The following is a 12,264-nucleotide window of genomic DNA, read 5'->3' on the forward strand; positions in this document are numbered from 1 at the left end:
AAAATCGGGGTTAATAATATCAACTCTTTGAAATCTTTTAAAATATATCAAAGCACAGACCCAAAGTACCCGTAGTAGAAAACAAATCAAAAGTTTTACCACAAAATCGACTCCAAATATGTTTTAGATTTACCAGATTCCGCTTGTACAACGAGTTTTTTAAAATTACTAAATTATTAAAACTCTCGTTTTACTTTAACACTCAATATTTGTACTTTTAGTTATAACCTCCATTATTCTCTTTAATGTTATCGGTTGCATCGACTATATTGATGTGTTTAATAATTCTACAAAAGTGGTCAATAATATTAATTTCCCAGCGAACGTACCAAACAAAAAGCAAACAGTTTGGGGCTTTCCATCAATCATGTAAATAAGACATCAGCCAAAACAACAAAGCGGGGCAAGTTTTTACTTTCGTAAGGACGTCAATTCCCTTTGGCCGTTGAATGGGCAGCCATTGTACATCTGCATTTCCCATCCAGAAAGAAGATGCATGGCTCTTACATGTCATTTGTTCGGCTATCCGTCTCCTCTCTGTTGGTACAGCTCATTAAGTGCCCGAATAAGCCTCCGTGTATATACATACTCCTCCCGGTTGAGGCTGCATATATTTGAAATAAATCCATTCATCTGACAGTCGGGTTCGCATTCTGGATTGAATAGCGGCGTTGAAAGCGGGCACCCCGCTTCCCAACCGGGCGCGGGCGGTCTCTACCTCTGCCGACTTTTGCGCTCCTGGCAGCGAGTATCTCTCTGTCTCGGAGATATCAGATACCCATACGCTGGATGCTGGATGAATGCAAGACCTAAATTACTGCCGTGATGATAATTGTGTCAATAAATAACGAACCGAATTGATATAATTGCCATTTAACTGCACTCGCAAATGTCAGGAGTAAATTCAATACGTTCGTTGAATGTTGCCACAGTCGAAAACTTTTTTATACTGACATTCTGAATTCAGAAAATCTACATATTTATATACCTAGAAAGTTCTTAGACATATCAAATTGTGTCAAGACATTTAACATTTTCAGGTAAGTGTACGAAAGCGCGTAGACCCGTTATAAATTGCGGGGTATTATTTATTATTATTGTAGGATTTGAGAACAATTATATTTAGGTACCTATATTATCGCTTATCTGACATGAATTATATTTTTTATCAGTTAAAATTTTGAAAATTAAAAGCACATTGAACTTGTCTAATTTAAAGCATTTTATAACACTACTTATTGAAGTGAAACTTCTTTACGCGCGTCATGCAATTTCGAGGAGTAAAACCAACTCATGACCGAAACGAAAATGCGGGACCGATTAAAGTTCATTTGATGTAGTAAAAGTTTTGAAGTAAAATATAAATGCTTCTTAGCTCATCTCGACAACTGGCGTTGGTGGTGTAATGGTCAGCATAGTTGCTTTCGAAGCAGTTGATCCGAGTTCGATTCTCGGCCATGGAATATTATTTTTTTGTTTTTAAGGAATTTTTTTTTTTTAATGGTTGACCATAATATCAATCCACTAAGTAATATTTTAGGCCTGTAGCATAATTGAAAAGTTAAAGAATGATATAAAATTTTTTATGATGTTAACGATAAAAAAATGAAAAAAAACATAAAATTAAAATAAAAAATGGGCCAACGGCACGCGGTGTTCCCAAGCGGTCACCCATCCAAGTACTGACCGCGCCCAATGTTGCTTAACTTCGGTGATCGGACGAGAACCGGTGTGTTCAAAATGGTATGGTCGTTGGCAAAAGTTAAACAATATTAATTTCTATTCTACCTGCCAATAAATATATGAAAATTAGTATAAAAAAGCCCTAATAATATTGAAAAAATTAGCAAGGTGTGTGCGAGGTTGATAAAAATAATCATTACATACGCGCTTGAAAAAGATCGTAATTACATTAATAAGTTTGTAGGAATTTTTTTTTTCAATGGTTGACCATAATATCAATCCACTAAGTAATATTTTAGGCCTGTAGCATACTTGAAAAGTTAAAGAATTTTATGATATTATTAATTATAGTAATGATAAAAAAATAAAAAAAACATGAAATTAAAATAAAAAAATAGGCCAACGGCACGCGGTGTTCCCAAGCGGTCACCCATCCAAGTACTGACCGCGCCCAATGTTGCTTAACTTCGGTGATCGGACGAGAACCGGTGTGTTCAACATGGTATGGTCGTTGGCAAACGCTAAACAATATTAATTTCTACTCTACCTGCCAATAAATATATGAAAATTAGTATAAAAAAGCCCTAATAATACTGAAAACATTAGCAAGGTGTAAATATTATATACCTAGTTTAACTCACTCTCCTAACTCATCTTCGCTGTCTACAGGCAGAGCGCACGACTGTGGTCGTGAAGAACCGAGGTTCGATCCCCGCTTTAACTAATTTTTTTTTTCTTTTTTTATAACTTTTAATTTTTTTTATCACATGCTACTTATAAATATGTCAATAGACAGAAAAAAAGAGAGAATGAAATGAAAAGAGAGAGAGAGAAGAATACTAGAAGTTTCACTTCTGTCTTGCGTAGGCTTGACACACCCATTTTTTTTATTTATTTATTGGACAATTTGTATAGCGCCGCTTTTGTGAGATATCACCTCAGGGGCGCTTGTAGATAATTTTTAATTTCTCGACCAACGCTCGTCGCATGTTTTGATTTATGGAAGAAAAATACAACGCAAAAATTAGTTTTATTTTATTTTGCGAAGTTCAGGCTCAAATATTTAAAAAAAATTATTATTTGTTACGTTATACAATAAAACCATAACCGAAAATTGGGTCTTAAGTATGAGATGTTTAATTTCATGTACAAACTAAAATCATACAGAATTTTCTCAGAGTTTGTCAGTCGTGTACCTACTATTAGCTGGTTCGCCATAGAACCAGCTAATTACATGTATCCAATATCCTTGCAAATATTCAAACGGAAGAAGGCGTATGAATCCCACCCTTAAACTTAAATAAAATAAAGGAATGCTTCAAATTTATTCTGAAAGGGATATTTCAAAGCATTCAACAAATGTAGTCCTTGAAATACGACTGGATTTAATAAATAAAAAGCCTTTGAATCAATCTAAAAAGGCCATTGATGTATTACACTTTTATTAATCGTGTAATTAAACTGGTATCGGTCCTATAATCGTATGATATAAGTTTATAGGACCGGTGCTAAGTTGAAGTTTGTATTAAAATATCTCTTCTGGATATTAAAATTTATTGATATGAATTGCATCGTAGGTTTCCTAAATGATTGTTTTGTGTAAAGTTTCAAGCATTAAAATTGCGTGTTAATTATAACTGGCTATCAATGTTGAAACGCAACACCGGTGGTCGGGTTAATTTAGTGCTGTACAACTGGTTTCGCGTACGTTTGTGTTTTTAGTACAGTTGTGGGGTTTCTGTTTCATTCTATATCTGTGTTAGTATTTCTATGAAAATTGAATTTTCTGATACTATGTCATCCCAAATTAAGTTAAGTTGTGAGGCTGGAGGTAGTTGGGAAGAAAGGAGATGGGGAGTGGGAGGTTAAGAACCTGGATCTTGTCATCAAACATCAGTGTCAAGTCATCTCAATCAATGTTTCAATTCTCAATGGTGGTCCACCGGATTTGTAGTCGAGAGTTACTAATTCATTGTTGCTTTCAATTTTACAGATATTACGTTTTTAGAATAGTAAACATTTTTGAAATCTTCAAATGAAAATGTTACCATCTAGAGATTCTTGGTTAGGTGGATATCTACCTACTTAAAGAAAATAATAAAATTGGGAAGGGGACGTTGCAGGAGAAGGTGAAGAGGAAGGTTGCAAAGCCTTACATGAAACAAGACGTGCGCAATCAATGGAGCTAAATCAAGCTAAAAAACAGACAACATTCGCCATCAAAATAATAATAATAATACTAACAATAATCCCGCGAAATATACCACAAATAAATAAATCATCTCGCGGGGGGTCAGGGGTGCGGAGGGGGGCATCACGATCTTAATTGCTTGTAAAAATATTTAACAGGGGCTCTAAATCTTTGGGGCGCGCGCTTGTATGCCCGCGGGGCGCCTCCCACGCACCTATGTTTCGTGACCGATCATCGTACCAGTATCTACGTATGTAAGCAGAGACCATTTTCAATACAACGTGTGTACACCAACTTCCTTTATTTACCGACACTTTTTTTACATACATGTTACTTAACATAGTGTAAAATCTTAGAATAAAGAAGAAAACTAGAAGTTCCGCCCATTCAAATTTGATTTAGTACCTTTTGGTTCTTGATCATTTAGAATGCGCTCTGTCTCACTTAAACTCGCCTGACATGGCAGGTATCCCTTCCAATTAAATTTCGTAATTATGGTGAAGCACAGTTTTGTATTGGAAATTTAAGGCCCGATAGGCAAAATATTTTGTCGACATTACATTTCATGAATTCTTATTTATTTTGTGGTGTAAATGAAAGAATATTGTCATGTGTGGCAATTTCTTCCGAAACCTAACCAAACCTAACCAACCTAATCCAACTTCTTGGAAGTGGTAAATAAGATATATATAAACTTTGCTAAGTTATCCGATATAAAGCCACTATCAATAGGTTTGATTACCAAATAGTGAACTCGGACTTTTAAAATCAAAAAATCGTAAATCGAAAACGTACCATGAGTAAAAAAAGTAACTTCGTGTTTCTACATTTTGAATACCCACCTAACACTCAAGTACCCTTTTTTATAAATAATCACCTTTTAACTTAACTACCGGTGTTTTTTGGTTAAATACGTGTTTTTTTTTCAACCGGTGCTGCATTTTGGAGTTAAGACCGCACTTAATAAACAATTAACATGTGTTTAAAAACCTGCACACTACGAAATAATAATAATACTAAAGACATCATAGACCATAGATATATTGCTCACATAGACTGGTTGTGATGTCAGAATCATCAGATTCAATCGTGCCAACCAACCGTTGTGTTTTAATTCGACAGTGTTGCATTCGCTTTTAAATGACAATAAAAAAAAGTTTAGTATAATTTTTTGTCGGCATGTCTGTTCTCACGCAGGTACCTACCGCTAAACAATTGCAATAAAAGTATAATAAAACTTTATTATGCACCTCGACTTTCTTAAAATAAACTGTACGCCTCCAATAAAAAGATTTTATTATTATTGCGTTTTAATTACCATAGATAGCTAACATCTTAATTGTTGCATAATTAAGTTCGCATTCAATAAGTCTGCAATTTTTTTTATAAGATATTCCGAATTTTGACATTTTGTTTTGCGCGGGTTCAAGAAAGTTCATCGCTTCGTTATGATCTCATAACGCCGCCATCTTTAATCATTAGTCTAATTCAAAAAAAGAACGCTGCGAACATTGGATCACGAACAGGATAATTAATTATTAGGTATTGAACAATATTAGTGTTTCAATTAGGTTGTATCAGATATCGGGACTTATCTGATTATGTTATTTACACACGAATAGATTTAAATGAATTAGAAAATGAAGAATTTTGTGGCTCAAAATTAGCCATTATAAAAATCAAAAATCATATTATGATGAATGACCTCATTACTGGGATTTGCCTTGACTTTCAAAATTGGAACTGATTGCAGAACAATTCTAACAAGCGATAACGTATTTGAAAAATACATTTATTTTGTTTAATTGTTGACAGATGTCATAATTTATCGAGCTTACTACTAACGATGTCCAGTCAAAAATTAAATTATTTTTTATTGTCTTTTAAAGGCCAACGTTTCTGAGACAGATTTTTTATAAATGCTTTCAGCTTCCCAAATTCTAACCTCGTGATTTTTTCTCTCGTTTGAAGAGAAAAATTTCGGACGGCGAGGTCTGCGGTCATGAAATTTGCAAAGCCTTTTGGTGTCTGGAATGTATACGTCAACGCAAATCTTCTTAACTTGAATCGCAGTTTCCATCTTTACTTTGAAAATATCATTGTTCAATATTTCTTAATACTAAAATAGGGCGAAACCGGATAGTAATGCAAATAAACTGACATTTTCAAGGCATATTTATCAAAACGTATTAATCTAATCAAATATACCTATACCAAACACCGTGAGTAGTTATCAACTTGCCTATGCAGTTACATACAAAAGCAGAAATCAAATAATGTCCATATGAATAAAAATGTTTTTTTTTAATAACCAAAATGAAGTTGTATTTACCTCTCATTTCAACGCGTTTCTTTAATAATAACAATTAAGCGTAATTTCCAATACAATTGAATTATATCTAAACTGAGCGCCGATTGAACCGCGCCGATACTGTAATAATTAAGGACCACCTCGCTTGCACCGTTCGGAGCCACGCGAGCTCCGCGGCCCGGCAAGGAGGGCGGAGGAGATATTGAGATGTATTCCAGGCACCTGGGGCGCCCCGCTGGCTGACCCGTGACCCGGAGAACATTTCTCATTCCGGGTCTGCACCATCATACACGAACGAACAATATAATATTCTATTAAATTTATCGATAAATTAAATTTTCAAAAAATTTTTGACTCCATGACAAAAAAGTTATCTCACCTAACCTAACTAGCCAAAACTAACCTAACCTATTAATTAAATTTTTAAACGTTTAAGCTTTACCTAAAATTAAATTAAATAATAAAATAATTGCAAAAACAATATGGCGTCTTGTCATTTATGGATTATTTCAAAGCTCCATAGAGTCAGATAGCTGTGGAAATATCAATACGCCGGTAAACACGTTTCGCAGTTTTTACTAATTTAGACAAAATAAAATTGATTTTCATTTTCATGAATATATTGAAAGGTCGACAACACGAATTTCGGTACAAAACATAAGTATATATTAGTAACGTTTCAAGTTGAAATATTACATTTGATAAACCAAGATGAAACGATTTGTGTACCTAACCTAACTATTACACCTCTTTCACCAACAGCGAATACGTTACATAACCGTTTTTTTTAGTGTAGAGTGTATAAAACATGATTTATTTTGATTAATATTTAGGTTACCGTGTGACACGGGCTTCAGACCCGCGGCCGCCTCCATTAGTTGAACCTTTTAACGTCTTATTCCGCTCAATTCCGCTGACCTCGGCTCGCCCACCCATTTGTTGGTATTATTATTATTTCCATATTGCGTCTCGGGTTTCACACGGACCGGGCAGATGTTCCGCCGGTCCGTGTGAAGCCGGCCTTACACGCATTACTCAATACTTCTCAATAGTCGGAAGTCACGAGACCTTGTTTATTTTGGTTTATCAATAATAACATTTATATGGAGAGCAGTTTTGTGTTATTTTATTTCAAGTGGAATTGTGTTGGATTATTGAAAAAAAACATCTGCATTACATTCGTAGGCTTTGTGTTGTTTTTGACTTTGTTCGCGAAATGCGGTAACATTGTTTTGTTACGTAAATCAAAAACAAAAATATCACGAATATTTATTTTTACCACCTTCGCGCTTCAATGTCCTGGTTCAATGACACCGTTTGGAATTTGTTTTCCTTGAAATGGCTTTAGTTTTGTTTAGTGACTAGATCTAATCAGCCTAGAACTCCTCCACCAATTTAAAGCGAAGCTTAATGCCTAATCACTATTTTGATTAATCTTTATAACGAATTGGTGTAGGTACATTATGAATAACGAAAAAAAATGGGTGTGTCAAGCCTACGCAAGACAGAAGTGAAACTTCTAGTATTCTTCTCTCTCTCTCTTTTCATTTCATTCTCTCTTTTTTTCTGTCTATTGACATATTTATAAGTAGCATGTGATAAAAAAAATTAAAAGTTATAAAAAAAGAAAAAAAAAATTAGTTAAAGCGGGGATCGAACCTCGGTTCTTCACGACCACAGTCGTGCGCTCTGCCTGTAGACAGCGAAGATGAGTTAGGAGAGTGAGTTAAACTAGGTATATAATATTTACACCTTGCTAATGTTTTCAGTATTATTAGGGCTTTTTTATACTAATTTTCATATATTTATTGGCAGGTAGAGTAGAAATTAATATTGTTTAGCGTTTGCCAACGACCATACCATGTTGAACACACCGGTTCTCGTCCGATCACCGAAGTTAAGCAACATTGGGCGCGGTCAGTACTTGGATGGGTGACCGCTTGGGAACACCGCGTGCCGTTGGCCTATTTTTTTATTTTAATTTCATGTTTTTTTTATTTTTTTATCATTACTATAATTAATAATATCATAAAATTCTTTAACTTTTCAAGTATGCTACAGGCCTAAAATATTACTTAGTGGATTGATATTATGGTCAACCATTGAAAAAAAAAATTCCTACAAACTTATTAATGTAATTACGATCTTTTTCAAGCGCGTATGTAATGATTATTTTTATCAACCTCGCACACACCTTGCTAATTTTTTCAATATTATTAGGGCTTTTTTATACTAATTTTCATATATTTATTGGCAGGTAGAATAGAAATTAATATTGTTTAACTTTTGCCAACGACCATACCATTTTGAACACACCGGTTCTCGTCCGATCACCGAAGTTAAGCAACATTGGGCGCGGTCAGTACTTGGATGGGTGACCGCTTGGGAACACCGCGTGCCGTTGGCCCATTTTTTATTTTAATTTTATGTTTTTTTTCATTTTTTTATCGTTAACATCATAAAAAATTTTATATCATTCTTTAACTTTTCAATTATGCTACAGGCCTAAAATATTACTTAGTGGATTGATATTATGGTCAACCATTAAAAAAAAAAAATTCCTTAAAAACAAAAAAATAATATTCCATGGCCGAGAATCGAACTCGGATCAACTGCTTCGAAAGCAACTATGCTGACCATTACACCACCAACGCCAGTTGTCGAGATGAGCTAAGAAGCATTTATATTTTACTTCAAAACTTTTACTACATCAAATGAACTTTAATCGGTCCCGCATTTTCGTTTCGGTCATGAGTTGGTTTTACTCCTCGAAATTGCATGACGCGCGTAAAGAAGTTTCACTTCAAAAAAGGCTTTATATAAATTGAAGATTTTCCTATCGTTTCGCTTGAGTAGAATACAAATAAAAAATTAATTACTCAATAAAAATATGTTTGTGTAAACTATTAAAAAACTTTTTCACGAGAAATGTATGAACGCATAAATGAAACAACTTTAAAAAATACAGCATTATAGGTGAGTTTATCTGTGACAGTTTCACTTGAATAACCTTTTTGCTTTCTTATAAAATTATTTACAAAATAAATAAAAACCAGTTTTCTGCTTGAAATCGAACGTTTCTAGACTCCATTTGTCAAGCGATTGTAATGCCTATTACATACAATATAAGGTATACCAAGAATATACACATTTTTGGCTTGTAGCTTCCTCCATCCCCAACAATTAGAATGTCGTTGCTCCTCTAACACTATTGCGACACTATTAATTTTAGTAATTGGTCCTCAAAGCTCATAAAAATCAACTATTAAAATATGTTCAGTTTATAGTTTAACACACTTAACTTTGAAGGTAGCAAAGGAAAGGACCAGCAAAACCTTGGATTTTTGTACTTATCCAAAAAGATCAAACAGCAACGCCACCGAATACAAAGTTAAGCTCCATTGATATCTAATAACTATTTGGTACGTTAGTTAAATATTATTTGCGTATTTTGTAACTTAATGCAGTTAATAAATAATACTTAAAGAAGGGGCTTTATGAATTATAATATTCCCCAAACACCAAAAGCCAGGCAAAAAAAAAATGCCCCACCCGTCAAGCAAATATTTTTTCGTAGTACCAACCTATCCAAACAACAGGCCGTCCCCTGCCATTTGGCGAACAAAACAAATTTATAATGAATATCAATTTGCAGGCCACTGCAGTAATAAAGCCATAATTTCACGTTACGGCGTGAAGCTATCACAATGATACATTACACGGGCCGTATTTCATTATGTTGCCGAATTCATTCAGGGCCCGGCTCAACGGAACCAATCGCTTCAGCCATAAGGCACTGGGGTTTTTTACGCCAACCGTGGAACCTGCATATTCACACAGGGAGGCTAGAAATTAGACTTCCTCTACAAAAAAAATGAACTACTTAAATCTAGTAGATACTACTAGGTATAGATTACCTACAAATATCGTCTGGAATCTCGTAGTAAAAGCGGTAAACTGATATGACATTTGGAGCCGATTTTTTAATGTACTTTTTTTGCTTTCGTTTTAGAGAAAGTCGAGTACAAAGTAATGCTGGATCTTTTTTAGGTAAATTAAAAAAAAAACGATTTCTGAGGGGTTAATATAAAAAGTAAATAAAAAAGATGTACACAAAATTTTTAAAGGGACGTTTCAAAATTCTGCTTTAGAGGGTAGGGGCTAGTTTTTGAAAACATTTTAAAAGACATTAAATGGCTGATTATGTCATGGCTTTTAAAAAGACCACAAATACAAATATTTTTTTTTTTATTAATTGTAGAAACACATTTCACTAATTTATAAATATAGATATTTGAAACTGCCCAACTAAATTGAGAAATTACTTGAATTTGAATTCCTGTTTGAATTGAGGAGTGCTTAGGATTTAGTTCAGGTTCAATTTTTTTTTATCGTTTTCTAAAGATCTTAATATTTCACATTATATAATTAAGTTATAACCGAAAAGAGGTTATTTATTAGCAGATTTTGAACTATAAAGCTGTTTTTGTAGGCCTGATACTTTATTTTTTTCTTTGCTTATAAAAAGACTTTAAAAATCGCTCTATTATTTCAAAAGCCAATATGTGTTCTACTCGCAGTACTAAATATCTAAAATATTTGACATGATTTTGCATTACTTAGTAGTACTTTGCAGTAAGATGTTGAGAAATGTTTAGTGACTTCCAGTTTCCCCTGTATAATCTCATCTTCCACGAACACTCATCTCCCCCGAGAACAGTTATTTCGTCCATTGTCTAAGTTGTGAAAGGGCGATTATTGCCACTGATTTGGGCTAATAACCTCGCTGACAATGGCGACAACAACGGCCATTAATACCTCGTGTGTTGCCAGGAAACTAATGTTGCTAGTAGGACTTGTTGCCAGTGTTGCCACACTATTATTATAAATAATATTTCGTCTTCCAACAAAACTCAAAATGAATACCTGTGGAGATGCGGACTTTCACTGAGATTTATTGCGTGCCCCGATCGCACGACAAACAAGCTACTGACATAACTCTTTAAAAAAATGGTTTTTGTAAAAAAAAGCAATGCGTTATACAATTATTTTTAAATTTAAAAATTGGTTTGTCTTTTTACTTGATGAAAATATATTATATTTTAAAGTCATTAACGACAGAAAAAATATTTTTTCGATATCTCGAAAAATGAGTTTTGAGCTTTCCATGTGAACTTGTGTAAAACATATGCAATAGTGTCTTGTGACGTCACACAAGTCACGGTACAGTACATTTCATAAATTCTAATAGCATTGTTGCATTACCACCGCGCATGCATCGTGATGTCACACACTTTTCGGCCGGCTACAGATATTAACTTGTTGATAGCTTGTATCTTCTGTAGTTACTGTTTGGTATTTCTCAAGATTTTCAAAGATCTGTCCTCGCTAGGCACTAATTAATTTGAACAGGAGACAACCTAAAAATTCTTGTAAAGCTCGCAGGTGGTAATAATTAGCATTTACATACGTAATTATAATATTTGATGCTATTATATAAAAAATCGCTTCTATAGTAACCATTTGTTTATCGTTGCAGTGTCCACCATCAGGGCATATGGCGCAGAATGGCACGATAACCCAAACAATTATCGCGGTAATATTTTTTTAGATGAACATCTCAAATCATTTCTGAAGCCATATTACTCATATATCTTCTTTAATTTAAGTAAACACTAGGCAGGTAGCAAAATTAATCATTTCAACATTTCAAAATAACAGAGTTTGCAAAGTTGTTTTTTTTTCTAGTAATTTGGATCTTAAAATTGAGTGGTCCTATGTCACCTTGACATTCTGAACAAGGTGACAGGTGCAAGGTGTAAAAACAATTATTTAATAAAATTCAAAGTACTCTAGGTGTTGTGGCCGTTCATTTGCGCAGGTCCGAAGGCTTCCCGCTGTTTTGGGAACGTTTAGGCCCTTCGTTGAGCTTTTTGTTGTTATTTTTTTATTCCTTTATTTTCGGTGTCCCGCTGCGAACCGAGCGTAATGCCCCCCTCGCCTGCCCCCGGGCAACGGTGACCAACCGACTCAATTTACATATACGCATTATTATATTACGTTGTTCTTACAGTGATAT

At 34.2% G+C, this 12,264-nt stretch overlaps 1 protein-coding gene and 4 non-coding genes across 5 annotated transcripts in view; 2 read left to right on the top strand and 3 right to left on the bottom strand.

The window, feature by feature from the left end:
• wg (Wnt family member 1 wingless) overlaps positions 1–12,264 on the bottom strand; it is a 39,118-nt gene that overhangs the window by 4,171 nt on the left and 22,683 nt on the right. The gene's annotated exons all lie outside the window — the stretch shown is intronic.
• LOC149424044 (5S ribosomal RNA) lies at positions 1,639–1,757 on the bottom strand. The gene has a single exon (XR_016302132.1). It is a non-coding gene; the product is annotated as a 5S ribosomal RNA (ribosomal RNA).
• LOC149424045 (5S ribosomal RNA) lies at positions 2,081–2,199 on the bottom strand. Its single transcript, XR_016302172.1, has one exon. It is a non-coding gene; the product is annotated as a 5S ribosomal RNA (ribosomal RNA).
• LOC149424046 (5S ribosomal RNA) lies at positions 8,032–8,150 on the top strand. The gene has a single exon (XR_016302183.1). It is a non-coding gene; the product is annotated as a 5S ribosomal RNA (ribosomal RNA).
• On the top strand, positions 8,474–8,592 carry LOC149424047 (5S ribosomal RNA). Its single transcript, XR_016302134.1, has one exon. It is a non-coding gene; the product is annotated as a 5S ribosomal RNA (ribosomal RNA).

Source organism: Hesperophylax consimilis, chromosome 4 (genome assembly GCF_061612785.1).
Source record: "Hesperophylax consimilis isolate HC1 chromosome 4, BYU_Hcon_1.0, whole genome shotgun sequence".
In the NCBI taxonomy this organism is placed as follows: Eukaryota; Metazoa; Arthropoda; class Insecta; order Trichoptera; family Limnephilidae; genus Hesperophylax; species Hesperophylax consimilis.